The following is a 14,576-nucleotide window of genomic DNA, read 5'->3' on the forward strand; positions in this document are numbered from 1 at the left end:
GCAAGAACACATCGCCTCAAACTGTCAGCAGCGTTCTGTGTGCTCATCACCTTGTAAGTTAATTCTTCCAAGAACAACTAGCAAGAGCGTTCTACCCAAGAACACAAGTCCGTTCTTGGCATTCTTGGTTTTGAGAAACGGCCATTGACACTCTTCGCGCCACCGTGTATGACGTTTGCTGTTTGTTTTGCTGATGGCCAGTCACTGGCCCACGCGGGCCAGTGACTGGCCAATCAACTAGCCCGACATACTCTTTTACTGGCCCCGGGCCATCGGGCCATTGCTTATGTCGTGCCCTGTAGATTTTTAAATTGTTAAATGGTCTGTCCTGAAAACTTTTAACTCAGCTTTAAGTAGCCTAAACATTGCTACTTTGTGTATAGATGTAATTGTTTTATAAATGACCCTAAATCAGACCTTCAAAATTTTGAAAATGATGTAATACCTAATTGTTTTTGACACAGATTATGATTGACCCACTGCTGTTATATGAATTGTTTAAAGAAAAGAGCTAGCATTTGGAAAATACAGTTGTTGAACATTACTTTTTTGTCACGGACTCTGTCACCTCAGCACCACATCTTCCAGCTCCACCCACTCGTTCCCAATCACCCGAATTCTAATCATCTGAACCTGCAACGCTAATCACCGCACCCTATATTAGCTCTCACTCTGTCTCATATCATTGTCTGATCTCGTTGACCACTACCTTTAAATTTATCTGTTGATTATCCCGTCTTCCAGTCATCTTTTGTCTTCAAATTTCTCAGTGGCACCGGCCAGAACCTGTAAAAGGAACGGGCAATTATTATTCAAGTGACGTTTTCTACTATTCTCTGAACTGCGTCACACATGTTAATATCGCCTGTGCACCGCTCTTTCTGCAAAAAAATACATTACTGTGTTGGAAGTTACCTCTGTGTGTCCTCTGTTGGTAACACTTTTTTTGTTATTCTTATCAGTGGTTTGAGTGTTTTTAGAACATTATAATAACTGACAAATTAGACTTTTTCTCACTTCTGAAATAAAAAGGAAAACAAAAGTTAAGTGTTCTATTATGATTAATCATGATTTCAAGATGTTAATAAATAATTGTCATCAGGTTTCATGGTAGAAACCGAAGTCAAAAAGTCAACAAATATTAGTGTACTTGTTTACCAGTAAGACAACAGTGTCACGAACGGTGGAGAAGAGATTCCAAAAGGCTTAAAGCGGGTAATACAGTCTTTAATGGAAACAAGGCAAAGCCGCCAAGGCCGTTTAACAAAGGAAAGTTCACAAAATATTCTTGGTAGGCAGAGTGATGCTCAAGCAGCAGGTCCAGAAGGCACGTGTGAGATTAGAACAGGACTGCTGGTGGGGCGTCGAGCCCTCTGACCCTCCACCGCACGACACTGGACACAGCACAAATCAGGTAACGTACTGCACAAAATAATTAACAGCACCGGACAGGACAAGACAGGACAGGACTAATCATCTGTAGATGAAACACAAGCGTTTAGCAACATACGTGACGGGTAATAACAATCCGACAGGGAAGAGGTGAGAGAGATAGCTAGAAATAGAGCGACTAATGACAAGAGATTGAGAGCAGGTGAGAGGATGAGAGAACAAGGAACAGCTGAAAGAGATGAGTGAGTAATAATGGGTGTGTGTGCATGTGCGTGTAACCAGCAGATGGAGACAGAGTAAGAAAAGAAGAGAGAAAGAACCAGGATCATGACAGTCGAAGGACGCGACGAAGATTGGATGGCAACCTGAGTTCAACAGAGACAGGACTAAGAACCCTAACGACGCGGTAAGGTCCGATAAATTTGGGAGCCAGTTTTCGTGAAGAGAACTGGAGCGGGAGATTAAGAGTGGAAAGCCACACCCTCTGACCGCGGACATAGCGGGGACTCTTGACACGGCGTTTGTTAGCAGCTCGGCGAGTGATAGAGTGGGATTTACAAAGGGCAGATCTAACCGCTCTCCAAGTTCGTTTGCAGCGTTGGATAAAAGTATTGACTGACGGAACGTTAGACTCGGGATTTGAGGAGGGAAAAAGGGGAGGCTGGTAACCCAGACAGCATTGAAACGGCGACAGCCCGGTGGCAGATGAGGGGCGGAATTATGAGCGTATTTTGCCCACGGGAGTTGCTCGGACCACGAAGCGGAGTTGCGGAAGACAAGACTGCGTAAAATGCGTCCAATGGTCTGATTTGCGCGTTCAGCTTGTCCATTGGTTTGAGGGTGGAACCCGGAGGAGAGGCTGACAGAGGCTCCGATGAGGCGACAAAACTCCTTCCAAAACTGGGAGGAGAATTGTGGACCTCTATCCAACACGACGTTCTCGGGGAGACCATGGATCTTAAAAATGTGATCGACGACAATCTGAGCGGTCTCTCTGGCGGAGGGCAATTTAGGAATCGGGACAAAACGAGCAGTCTTAGAGAAGCGATCGATACAGTGAGCAGTGAGGATAACTGTATTTCCTCCGGACAGAGGAAGCCCTGTAATAAAGTCGAGTGCAATCTGTGCCCAAGGGCGCGACGGAATAGGTAAGGGTCTGAGGAGACCTGCAGGCGGTCTGTTGCTGACCTTGGTTTTAGCGCAGACCGAGCAGGACGCAATAAAGCGACGAATATCTCGTTCCCGAGTGGGCCACCAGAACCTCTGTGAAACAGAGGCAATTGTACCCCTAACTCCCGGATGCGCAAACAGCTTCGAGGAGTGACCCCACTGGAGGACGGCGCGACGAGCGGAAGGGGGAACACATAGTAACGCCCTAGGGCAGAGACGAGGCGTGATAGAATGGGAGAGCGCGCGTTTAACAATACGTTCAATTCCCCAGACCGCCGCACCCACCACCAATCCTTGAGGAAGAATCCCCTCACCAGTGGGTTTGGACTCGGGGGAGGCAAACTGGCGAGAGAGAGCGTCAGGTTTTTGATTCTTGGAGCCGGGGCGGTAGGAGATTATGAAATCAAAACGTGCAAAGAAAAGTGACCAGCGAGCCTGACGAGCATTAAGTCTCTTAGCCGTACGGATATACTCAAGATTACGATGGTCAGTCCAGACAACGAATGGAACTGAAGACCCCTCCAGCCAGTGACGCCACTCTCCTAACGCAAGACGAATGGCCAAAAGTTCGTGGTTACACACGCCGTAATTGCGCTCGGATGGAGACAGGCGGTGAGAAAAGAAAGCGCAGGGGTGGATTCTCTCGTCAGCGGGTGATCACTGGGAGAGAATAGCCCCCACTCCCACCTCCGAGGCGTCAACCTCCACAATAAACTGTCTGGAAACGTCGGGAGAGATGAGAATGGGAGCGGACGAGAATAAGGATTTAAGGCGATCAAAGGCCGCCTGCGCAGCGTCACTCCAAAAAAAAACGGGTCTTGGTAGAGGTAAGTGCGGTAAGAGGAGCTACCACCTGACTGAAGTTCAGTATAAACCGTCGATAAAAATTGGCGAAACCCAAGAAGCGCTGGAGCGAAGTCCGGGAGTCAGGTATTGGCCAATCAGTGATAGCGCGGACCTTGGTAGGATCCATACTAGTACCCTGGGCTGAAATGACCGAGCCAAGAAAGGTTACGGATTGGGCGTGGAACGTGCATTTCTCGGCTTTAACGAACAATTTATCTTCCAAAAGTCGTTGAAGGACCTGACGAACGTGTTGCTTATGAACTTTGAGAGACGGGGAAAAAATTAAAATATCGTCGAGATAAACGAAAACAAAAATGTTAAGCATGTCTCTGAGAACGTCGTTGACGAGGGCTTGAAAGACGGCAGGAGCGTTGACCAGACCGAAAGGTAAAACCCGGTATTCAAAGTGACCGAGGGGAGTATTGAAGGCGGTTTTCCACTCGTCTCCTTCCTTAATGCAAACAAGGTGATAGGCATTGCGAAGGTCCCGGAAGAAGCTCTATGCTACAATCATAGGGGCGGTGCGGAGGAAGAGAAGCAACCCGGGAACGACTGAAGACCGCTCGCAAATCGAAGTACTCCTCGGGGACTCCTGACAAATCACCCGGTTCCTCCTGGAAAACAGAAACAGAGGACACGGGAGGAACAGCAGACATCAAACACTTAACATGACAAGAGAGATTCCATGAGAGAATGGAGTTTAGGGGCCAGTTAATCTGGGGGTTATGTTCAACAAGCCAAGGATGGCCCAAAACAACAGGGATATTAGGGGAGTGAAAAACTAAAAAAGAAATAGTCTCACGGTGGTTACCGGAAACGGTGAGACTCAAAGGGGCAGTAGCACGGTGAACCCTGGCAAGAACCCGTCTATCCAAGGCAAAGACAGTGGTGGGGTCCTGAAGATCAACGAGAGGAATACCGTGCTCGAGGGCCCAGGTCTCATCCACAAAGTTCCCCTCGGAACCAGAGTCAATCAAGGCTCGGCAGGAGGCGGAAGAGTTGAACCAGTGGAGGTGAACCGGAAAAGTAGTCCGAGAAGGCAGCGGAGGGTGCAGAGAGGAAGCGCTCACCAGTAACCCTCTCTCTACTGGTGAGCGTTGGCTTTTAACTGACAGGTGGTAACGAAGTGACTGTCAGAACCACAGTAGAGACATAGCCGATTGACGATGCGGCGCTGGCTGTATTACCTGCTCTGGGGCGTCTGAACATCTTGAGGAGTCCATACGGAAATAATGGAACTGCTTGGTGAGGTCAGCCATCTGGGAAGCCAGTGTCTCCACAGCCTGACGAGCAGCGGAGAGTTCCTCTTCGTGCTTACCCAGCGTCGCTCCCTGGATCTCCACAGCAGCTTGGATAGGATGCTCCTCCGTTGGGTCCATGCTGGTCGGATTATTCTGTCACGAACGGTGGAGAAGAGATTCCAAAAGGCTTAAAGCAGGTAATCGGGTCTTTAATGGAAACAAGGCAAAGCCGCCAAGGCCGTTTAACAAAGGAAAGTTCACAAAATATTCTTGGTAGGCAGAGTGATGCTCAAGCGGCAGGTCCAGAAGGCTCGTGTGAGATTAGAACAGGACTGCTGGTGGGGCGTCGAGCCCTCTGACTCTCCACGGCACGACACTGGACACAGCACAAATTAGGTAACGTACTGCACAAAATAATTAACAGCACCGGACAGGACAAGACAGGACAGGACTAATCATCCGTAGATGAAACATAAGCGTTTAGCAACATATGTGACGGGTAATAATAATCCGACAGGGAAGAGGTGAGAGAGATAGCTAGAAATAGAGAGACTAATGACAAGAGATTGAGAGCAGGTGAGGGGGTGAGAGAACAAGGAACAGCTGAAATAGATGAGTGAGTAATAACGGGTGTGTGTGCGTGTGCGTGTAACCAGCAGATGGAGACAGAGTAAGAAAAGAAGAGAGAAAGAACCAGGATCATGACAAACAGTGTCAGTAAATGCAATCAGTTGACATGCAATATAGGAGCGTTGTGTGTATCATGTATGTCCGCAGTTAGACATTTACCACAAAGCCAGAAATGCTCATAGATTAAGAAACACCCAAAGATACATTTTAACTCTTTTCCCGCCCTTGACGGACATTTCCTCCATTTGTGAGACAATGCTTCCCCACCATTGAAGGAAAATTCTGGCTTTCCGTGTTTTTACTTTTATACAGAGGCGCTATGAAACATCTTCTGAAAGAGTACTGAATCTCCTTATCAAAACACAGGCAAAAAAGAAGCAGAAACAAGCAATCTCATATGTAAGCAGATGCACATGTAAAATAATGAGATCATCAACATTAAACAGCATATAAATCAAAACTGCCTAATGTTACTGATGAAATGTCGATCCAGGATGAGGTACAGGACTTTGCAACCTTAACCCCTATTCGGACAGGATTAGTTTAACATGGAGAGGTGGGGGTAAAGTAATTATTACTAGAGCTTCTCACTAATTTTAGTCCAGTCCGAATCTGCCATCTCAGTAATCATTACAGACAAAGTCAGTAAAGATTACGGTGACATTTACCTTCAGTAAAAAGGTCCTAAAAATTACCTTAGGTAATACTAATCCCGTGCGAATAGACCCGCTGTAAATATGTACGTAAATATTCCGTCATTTCCTGTTTAAAAGTAGTTTTCAGTTTTTAAGTATGGAGGCATAAAGCATTCAGTTGCGGTCTAGGCAGTGGGACAAGTCTGTAGCATAACTCAAGTGTTTTCTGCATACCATTCAGATCAAAAAGAAAGTCGAAAGCACTTTTTAGAGGCACACAACTTCTTTTAATGCATAATGCAATCTGAATTTATTTAATACATCCGAACAGACCTAACTGTTTTATACAAAAAATAGGTTACATATATATGTGTTTGCGCACATGATATCAGGAAGCAATGTAATACACACATGACAACAGGAAGGTGACGGCAGTGCGTAAATCGAATTACCCCTCCCACTTCTTCTAGTTTTATTGAGATTTCTTATCCCTTGCGAATTGGCCATTATTATTACAGATGTCCTGTGGTAAAATTACATTACCCCACCTCTCCATGTTAAACTAGTCCGTCCGAATAGTGCTTTAGCAAAAGTTGATGGACTCGATCTACTCCATCTATGTTTTGATCATCGTTCTGAATCCGATCTGGATGTAGTCTTTGATAAAAATGCAATTTTCTCAGCTTTTTGCTCAAAACGGTGCTGTTTATATGACCCACATTCAAATGTTTATATATATATATATATATATATATATATATATATATATATATTAAGCTGGAATAAAATTAAGCTGAGATATTGCATGTTCCGATATTCATAAAACAAAATATTCTGGGGGAAATTAAAATTTTGTGGAAATGATCAAAATGCTCACGGTGGCTAGCAACTTTTTTAAACGCTGACGGGGAAAGAGTTAAACATGTATTAATTAATTCCTGTTTTATTAATTACATAAAATATCATGTCTTTGCTCTTGAATGCCAGTGTATCATGGCATGCTGCATCGTGGGAAAGGACATTTGATATCACGGTGCAGGATCAACGTGAGACTTCTGTCCATTAAGGTGTCAGTTTCTTGAAAAATCCATTGGCGGTGCTCACGCTTGTCGCCGAAGGCTTTTCCCCGACTGAGGCAACAAGCCAACCGTCACCAGCACCAACATGCCACTCATCCTGAGATGTGGATCCAGGTGGGGCTTAATCTGACAGTAATGTCTGCCATCATATTGATATCTAATTCCATATGAAGTCACGTTTTAAAAATGAAGTTTAGATATATAGAGTCTCAGCTTTCTGATCTCAAGTCAGATTTTCTTTTATAAGGTTGCACACTACTACCTGCGGACAAAGGCGTTTATGAAACATGCACAACCAGAGAAATTAATGACCCTTTGTGAGCACATCTGTGAGGCTTCATGACACCCTACAAACAGCTTGAAGCGGTGCGCTTGAAGAAATGGAAAATCAGTATTAAAGGTGCTGGAAGTGATGCTAGATGGGTCATGCCTTTAAGCCTTAAAAACATGCCTTATTGAGAATAGAGTGCATTAGTGCCGCCCTCTTTTTCAGCAGCGTTTCCGGGAGCCTATTACTTTTCCTCATAGGGATTATAAAAAAAAATGTTTTTTGAAGTGTTATAAGCAATGCACCAAGACAACCAGCTACAAGGTGAATCACAACATTACTAACTTTGATTTCATGCAAAAAATTATGAAAACCGGACAAGAAGACAAAGATATACAGTGCTTAGCATAAGTGAATATACCGATGCTAAAGTTGACTAAAAAGAGAAATAAAAAAATCATCTTTTGGAAACTGATCTTAATGCCTTAATTAAAAAAATGAGAAAATCCAACCTTTAAGGACACTAATTTTCTTTGTGAATGAATAATGTATCGTAAATAAATAAATGTTCTTCCTTAAAATACAGGGGGCATAAGTCAGTACACCCCTATGTTAAAATCCTATAGAGGCAGGCAGATTTTTAAAAGCCAGTTATTTCATGGATCCAGGATACTATGCATCCTGATAAAGTTCCCTTGGCCTTTGGAATTAAAATAGCCCCACATCATCACATACCCTTCACCATACCTAGAGATTGGCATGGGGTACTTTCTATAAGATCATCTCTCAATGCAAATCAAACCAGCTATTAGGCTAACTGACATAAAACCATGCCAATCTCTAGGTATGGTGAAGGGTATGTAATGATGTAGGGCTATTTTAAATATCCTGGATCCAATGTTCAAACTACAATCACCAAGTGACAACTGGAGATTCACTTGTTGTAAAATGCAAAAGATTTCAGACTTCAGAGTGGCTACAGAAGAAAAGTGACTGCAACCTGTCCCATTGGAAAACAATGATACATATTGTAAGGGCATTAAATGTAGTCAGACAATGGTGATGTTGTTAACATTAACAATTTGAGAACAAAGTGTAATTTGCATGGTTTGACGTGATATGATAAGCGATCGTTAGATTTAATCGGCATGATTTACTGCAATGCTTTTTTTCCCTCAGTCAGAGCAAAAGTGGATTTTACTCACTTGTTCAGATGACATTTTACGGTGAAAATTCTTATGTTGGTCATACTTCCAAAAAGTAGAATCTGTGATTCCGAATGACAATATCCACACAAGCACATTCTCCTCAGAACATTGGATTAATTTGCGCTGTGCCGTGCCTAGGCATAACCCACGTAAAGTTGATAATTTCGCGAATAACTGCAATTGCAGATTTCGAACAGAGATGGCGACAAAGAGGAAAAACTACGGACTACAGCTTTAATAAAAAAAAAGATTATATAAAATGGTTAAAAAGAATAGCAAATAATGATTAACATGCCCCCCCCCCCCCCCCCCCCACACACACACACATGTGTATATATAGGCTATATATAAATTTAAGTATTTTGAGAGCATTTTGAAACCGAATTGAATGTCATTTGTAGTGCTTCATGTCAGTGGGCGGAGCCAAAGAGCTATTTTGGCGCAATTTCAGACTCTCTAATTGGTGGAATTTTCTAAACAGAATCATGGATAATGTAATTTTTAATCACGAATTGTGCTGTTTTTTTTTTTTTTTTTACAAATAAATTGAAATAGTGCTCCAGATGGTTCCAACAAAAGAATATACCAGTGGTATTCAAATGGCCAAGGGAAATAATATCACCATTTTACCATTTATGCTGTAAAGTGAGCAGTGCGTCAAAACAATAGAGCGGTACATGCCAAAAGTGCATATTATTATAATATTTTTTTATCTAGAGCCAAATAAATTATAATAGCCTGATAAAACATCATATATATATATTCATATCCAGTTGGGAAAAATATTAAATTTTTTGGTAAATATTGGTAAAAATTCTTAGACATCACTGCATTGGCTCTAGGGGCCCAATATCCTCATCTTTGATGGCTATGTTGTGCATTTAGGATTTTTTTTCTTTTACAAAGTACTTCGGCTTCCCCGATGGAAGTGTATAACTGTTCCAAAAAAGTATTGACCAGACCTCCCCTCGGAAGGAAACATAGAGATCGGACCTCTTGGATACCCCTGGCATCGATTAACAACCCCATAGCTCAAAGCAGGTCTGTCTTTAATGTTTTAAAAGTTGTCATTTAAAGTCAATTTCCCTATGGAAAACATGAATGGAGTTTTTTCTTCCAGAACTGACTGTTGAGCTATTGTTTTATATTTTAGCAATGTTCTCTTAAGTTATTTGGGCTTTGTATGTGGATTCTGTGAAAAAGAGTCCTGCAACTTTGAATCTCTGTGATCTTGAGCTCTCTAGATATAACTTGGGTCCCACCTACAAACATAAATCTGTGGGAGTTTTATTGTCCAGCTGGTGAAAATGGCGCACATAATCACTTTAAGTAACAGCACGCCTCTCCTCAACGAGACACATGAATTCAGCTAAAAGCAATAATAATAATAGTGATTCCTGTCTTAGCAAACACCATTAATTAGTTCCCTTTATCAAAGAAACACAGTAATGTGATGCGTTCCTCTGCGCTGATGGTGAGTAACAAGAGACTTGTCTTGGTGCCAGTGTGTCTGGGTCATAAATCATAATACCTGTTTTAACTGATCCACATTCAGCCGTTGAATCGTGGCTTAAAGCAGGGGTGTGTGATATTGACAAAAACATTAAATCTCTATAATTTCTGGGGAAATCTGGGATTTCTTGTTTTTGTTTTGTTGCCGGTATCTTGACTGGTTTAGGCCTGCCGTAGACAGCTGACTCCTCAAGCTTTTCATATTCTTTTTATTCTGTGAGGTGGTCAGTTCATAGCAGTGACAGATATTTGCCACTTTCAAATGATATTTACCTTTATTAGGAAATTATTAGATGTATGCATCATCTTTGTCAATTTCTTCCAGTTGATCAATAAATTAAATTAGGACACTACTAATCAAATTAAATCAGTATCAACAAAATCGATTTTTGCAATGCAAACGCTGCACAAAATCAGCGTTTAGATGTATTTACACTGAAGTTATAATTGTATACATAATGCAATACGATTAATGTTTTCAAATAATATTTTGAATATTGAATATTAAATAAATTAATGCTTTATTAGAAACTAAATCCATGAGTAGGTCACTGTTTTAATAAGTTATTAAGTTGTATTAAATTCTAACAATTTGTTGAAACGGCTGATTCATTCAGGAACGAAGCAAGTGACAGTCTTTATGAATAGATCATTGAATCACTGTCTGAGAAAAAACAGGAACGAAACACCACAGTGTGTCACTTGGAGACGCACAACATTCTGTTGCGGCTTCGTTTGGAACTATTTCTGTTTAGTGCAAAAACGGACACTATTGACAAAATTGTGTCTAAAACGTTACTCACAATAGTAACTTCTTGTTTATTGAACTGTTTATTGAACTATAAAGTCAGTATCACATTTGCAATCATGTTGATATTCAGGAAAAAAGCACACCTGGGGCCTGTTTCAGAAAGGAGGTTAAGTGAAAACTCTGAGTATTTTATCCCTGAAATGAGACAAACTCTGGGTTTTCCATTTCAGAATGGCAGGTATGGCAAACCCGAGAAAGCAGAGTAAGTCAAGCCTGTTTCTGAAAGAGAAGTCATTTATACTCAGAGTCAGTTACCATGGTAACTTACTCTGTGAACCTAACCTGGTCGGGAGCAGGTTTTCTTCGGTAAACCCAGAGTTTTTCTTCAGTTAATGCATCTTGATTAGATAATCTTTAGATATTTTGACTGGAAACAACAAGACAAAAATGCTAAGTAAGAAAATCATTTTTTTGCAGTGCAGTACATTCATTCATTGCACATTTTTCTATATAACATTGGAGAGAGCACATTAGTAAAGCTGCTGTATCAGAGCGGGAAGGAAAATGTGCCCCGCTCTCTCGCGCTCTTTCTGAGAGTTTTTGTGTTGTTGGACACAAACCCTTGAGATCCATCAAGGAGGAGATTCACAGGATTTCAGGACAGTGCCGAAGAAATCAGTTCAAATGAGGCAAATCTGATAAATGACGTTCACTTGATAACATTGCTGTGACCTCTGAAAGTAACCTAATATTTAGAATTTCCTTTAGGATTTCCAATGTGGTGGGATGCATTGATGACATGCATTTCCTGTTGGATTTTAATATTCTTCCAATATTGTGTATCTCCTCTTCATCTATCAGTGATGGTGCAGGTCCAGCCTATGCCTTCTTGCTGTTGGCCCAGTAGAAGTCAAATGTTAATTTCATTAGCCTAAATAAAAAAATGTAACAGGTTGGATTAGAGAATATTTAATTATGTGAAAAGAGCATTATACTATGTGGAAACAGCTGCTGCATATTGAAATAGACACTGAATTCTATTTATTTAATATGTCATATGTTTGTGAGGTCATGTAGCCTACAGCCATGAACCTTTTATGCTTAAAGATTTAACTGAGTGAATTATAAAATTATTGTTCATTTTTAGTTGCTGCTACGTTCTTTTTTTCTTTTGTCTGTGGGAAACCAAGAAAATGAGTATTAGTTCAAAAATGTCCCTTTCTGTCAGTTCTCACCTGATAATATAACAGTGAATAAGAATTATACTTGTGTATTGACTCGGAACATGTGGACGTCTTTTTGTCGTGTGCTGTTGCCATGGTGAATCGTAATTCCGGAGCTCCATTGATCATGGCTTTTCAAATTCGTGGTGCACGTGCTTAACTCAGAGTCAACCTACTCAGAGTTGATTAAACTAACTCAATTCAGCTGTTCTGCAACCGAAAACTCAGAGTTTCCCATCTCAGGGTAAATCAACTCAGAGTTCAAGTTTTAACTCAGAGTTGGTTGAACCTCCTTATTGAAACAGGCCCCTGCTCTTGCGATATTCTTTAACTTTATCCCCAATAACAAAAATAACATTGTTTTGCTAACGTTCCCATTAAGTTATAAAAACTTTATTTCTTAATGTTCGCTGAACGTTTAAAACCTCCACATTTTTTCATGGTTTCAAAGTTAAGGGAACATTATATTGTATAATGTTGCAAACATTATAGGAACGCTTCAGAAAAACTAGATGAACTACTGTCCAACTTAAAAGTTTCAGGAAAACAATCCATGCACAAGTGTAAATAATGTTTTTGTGCTAATGTTTTGAGAACATTGCTAAATACCAGATTACTTTGAAAGAACGTTCTGTTAATGTTAATGGAAAAATGTTTGTTCTTAACTTTGAGAGAACCTTGCCAGAACGTTATCCAAAGTTCTAAGTACGTTATACAATATTTTGTAAAAAAAAAAAAAAAAAAAAAATTCTATGATTTTGTGGATTCTCTTGTGCATAAGTTCACACCCGCACCAGTTGTGAACAGCACGACAGAACAAGGTCACACTGACCAACCGTACCCGAGGACCGTGCTGATATACGGCCTGCCTTTACAAACAAGGCAATAAAGATTTGGGTGTTTGAATGAATCAACCAGTCAAACGACGCTTCATTACTGGAGCAATTAGTCTCCCGGAGGAGCCGATACTTCATGGCCACACAACCTTGGAGCTCTTGGGATCCAATGGGCAGAATCAGAAATACGGCTGTACGCCCGCGCTGACCCAGCACCATACCGACTGTTTCGTCCACACCGTTGTACTGGCAAATTTGCAGGTATTCGTGCAACCATTCATCTTTTTCTTTCAGGAAAAAATTAATTTCCACAGATTCAAATTGACCGGCTCAGCTGTTGATTGAGCAGCCGGCAGTTTTACAGCACAACCTCAACCTTCGGTAAACATCGCAGTAAATAAAAAACAAACTGTGCCACACCGGAGCTTCTCTCCTTGGACTCAAAGCCAAGTTTTCGTATTGATGCCTCACCTCCATCCATCACCCCAACAGACGGCTCCTTTATTGACCTCAGAGAGCCACTGAATGACAGAGTCCGTTCCTGATAGATAATATCACCGGCTGATAGATTCCATCCAGCTCTCATTCATCAGAAAGGCCCTGCTGTGTTAGTCGAGCACTTCACCAAGCCAGACATGCAGTTAGTCCCAGATTCCCACTGTAAATCCAGTCACGTCCCGCATTCGATTACAGTCAGAGGAGAGGACGGCAGAGAAACCCCACTCGTGCGCAGTCGCTCTCAGATGGAGGGGTCCGCCGGCAGATGCCTAAAGACCAAATCCAGCTTGATCTCCTTCAGTCACTAAGTGATTCATGAGGTTTATGTGTTGCTCTCTGTGTGTCTGAGAGTTGCTGTTTTCAGATGGAATTCATTTTCTAAAAAGAAGTGCCATTTTAGTTGGCGATTGTGTTAGGATCAGGATCTCTGTATAGTTATAAATGGATAAGGGCACTACAGAAGTCACTTTGAAATAAGTATATGTGTATATGTGATTACAATGACACAACTTTAGGCAATGGAATTATCACATTAACTGTCACCTGCTTTTTGATCATAGATCTGAACTTAAAAGGCTGTAATTCATGAATCTGTTGGACTACAGACCTAAAGTTGGTCTCTTTTTAAAGAAGTGATAATATAAGTGTAAAAGTGTTATAGAAGCTTACTGTAAAGCCAATATACTGAACTTTTTTTTTTTTTACAAAATAGTTTGGACTTTTAACATTTTTATGGTCATACAATGTCCATTTTCAACCAGGTTTTACAGGATGAATTTTGAGTGTTTACATTTTCTAATGATGTGCTAGGGAATATGTGATATGGGAAAAAAGCAATAAAAAAGCCTGGCAAGTGTCTTGCATTTACCTGACAACCTCAGGGAAAACTAGTCCAAATAGCACTTATCAAAGGATAGGATTTGCTCTTGGACTCCCAATAAAAAATGTGCGTCTTTTGAGATTTTTTCTAAAAACAAGGTTTCCATGAAAACACAAAACATATTTGGAGATACTGTGATAGTATTCATTTGGACCCTGAATTACAGAACAATAATTCAGAAAATACTCCTATTCTTATTATACACAATTTTGCGTCTTGAGTAAGATACTGATTATACAAAATAAAGTTTGTAGTGTTCTTTAGGGGTACCATTTCATTATATTTTTAAGTGGAAAAAGTGCAATGGATGTATTTCTGCAGGTTGTGACTTTGGCACCAAATTTTGAAGCAGTAATTAAACCAACATTTTCTACCTTAGTGATTTCATAAGCGACGCATATCATATT

At 41.1% G+C, this 14,576-nt stretch overlaps 1 protein-coding gene across 7 annotated transcripts in view; it reads left to right on the forward strand.

Annotated features, from left to right (window-relative positions):
- The window catches only part of ptprda (protein tyrosine phosphatase receptor type Da), a 922,653-nt gene that overhangs the window by 630,074 nt on the left and 278,003 nt on the right, over window positions 1-14,576 (forward strand). The window lies entirely within an intron of this gene.

This window comes from Siphateles boraxobius, unplaced genomic scaffold (genome assembly GCF_051911475.1).
Source record: "Siphateles boraxobius isolate OS27281-9 unplaced genomic scaffold, OSU_SipBor_1 130, whole genome shotgun sequence".
In the NCBI taxonomy this organism is placed as follows: Eukaryota; Metazoa; Chordata; class Actinopteri; order Cypriniformes; family Leuciscidae; genus Siphateles; species Siphateles boraxobius.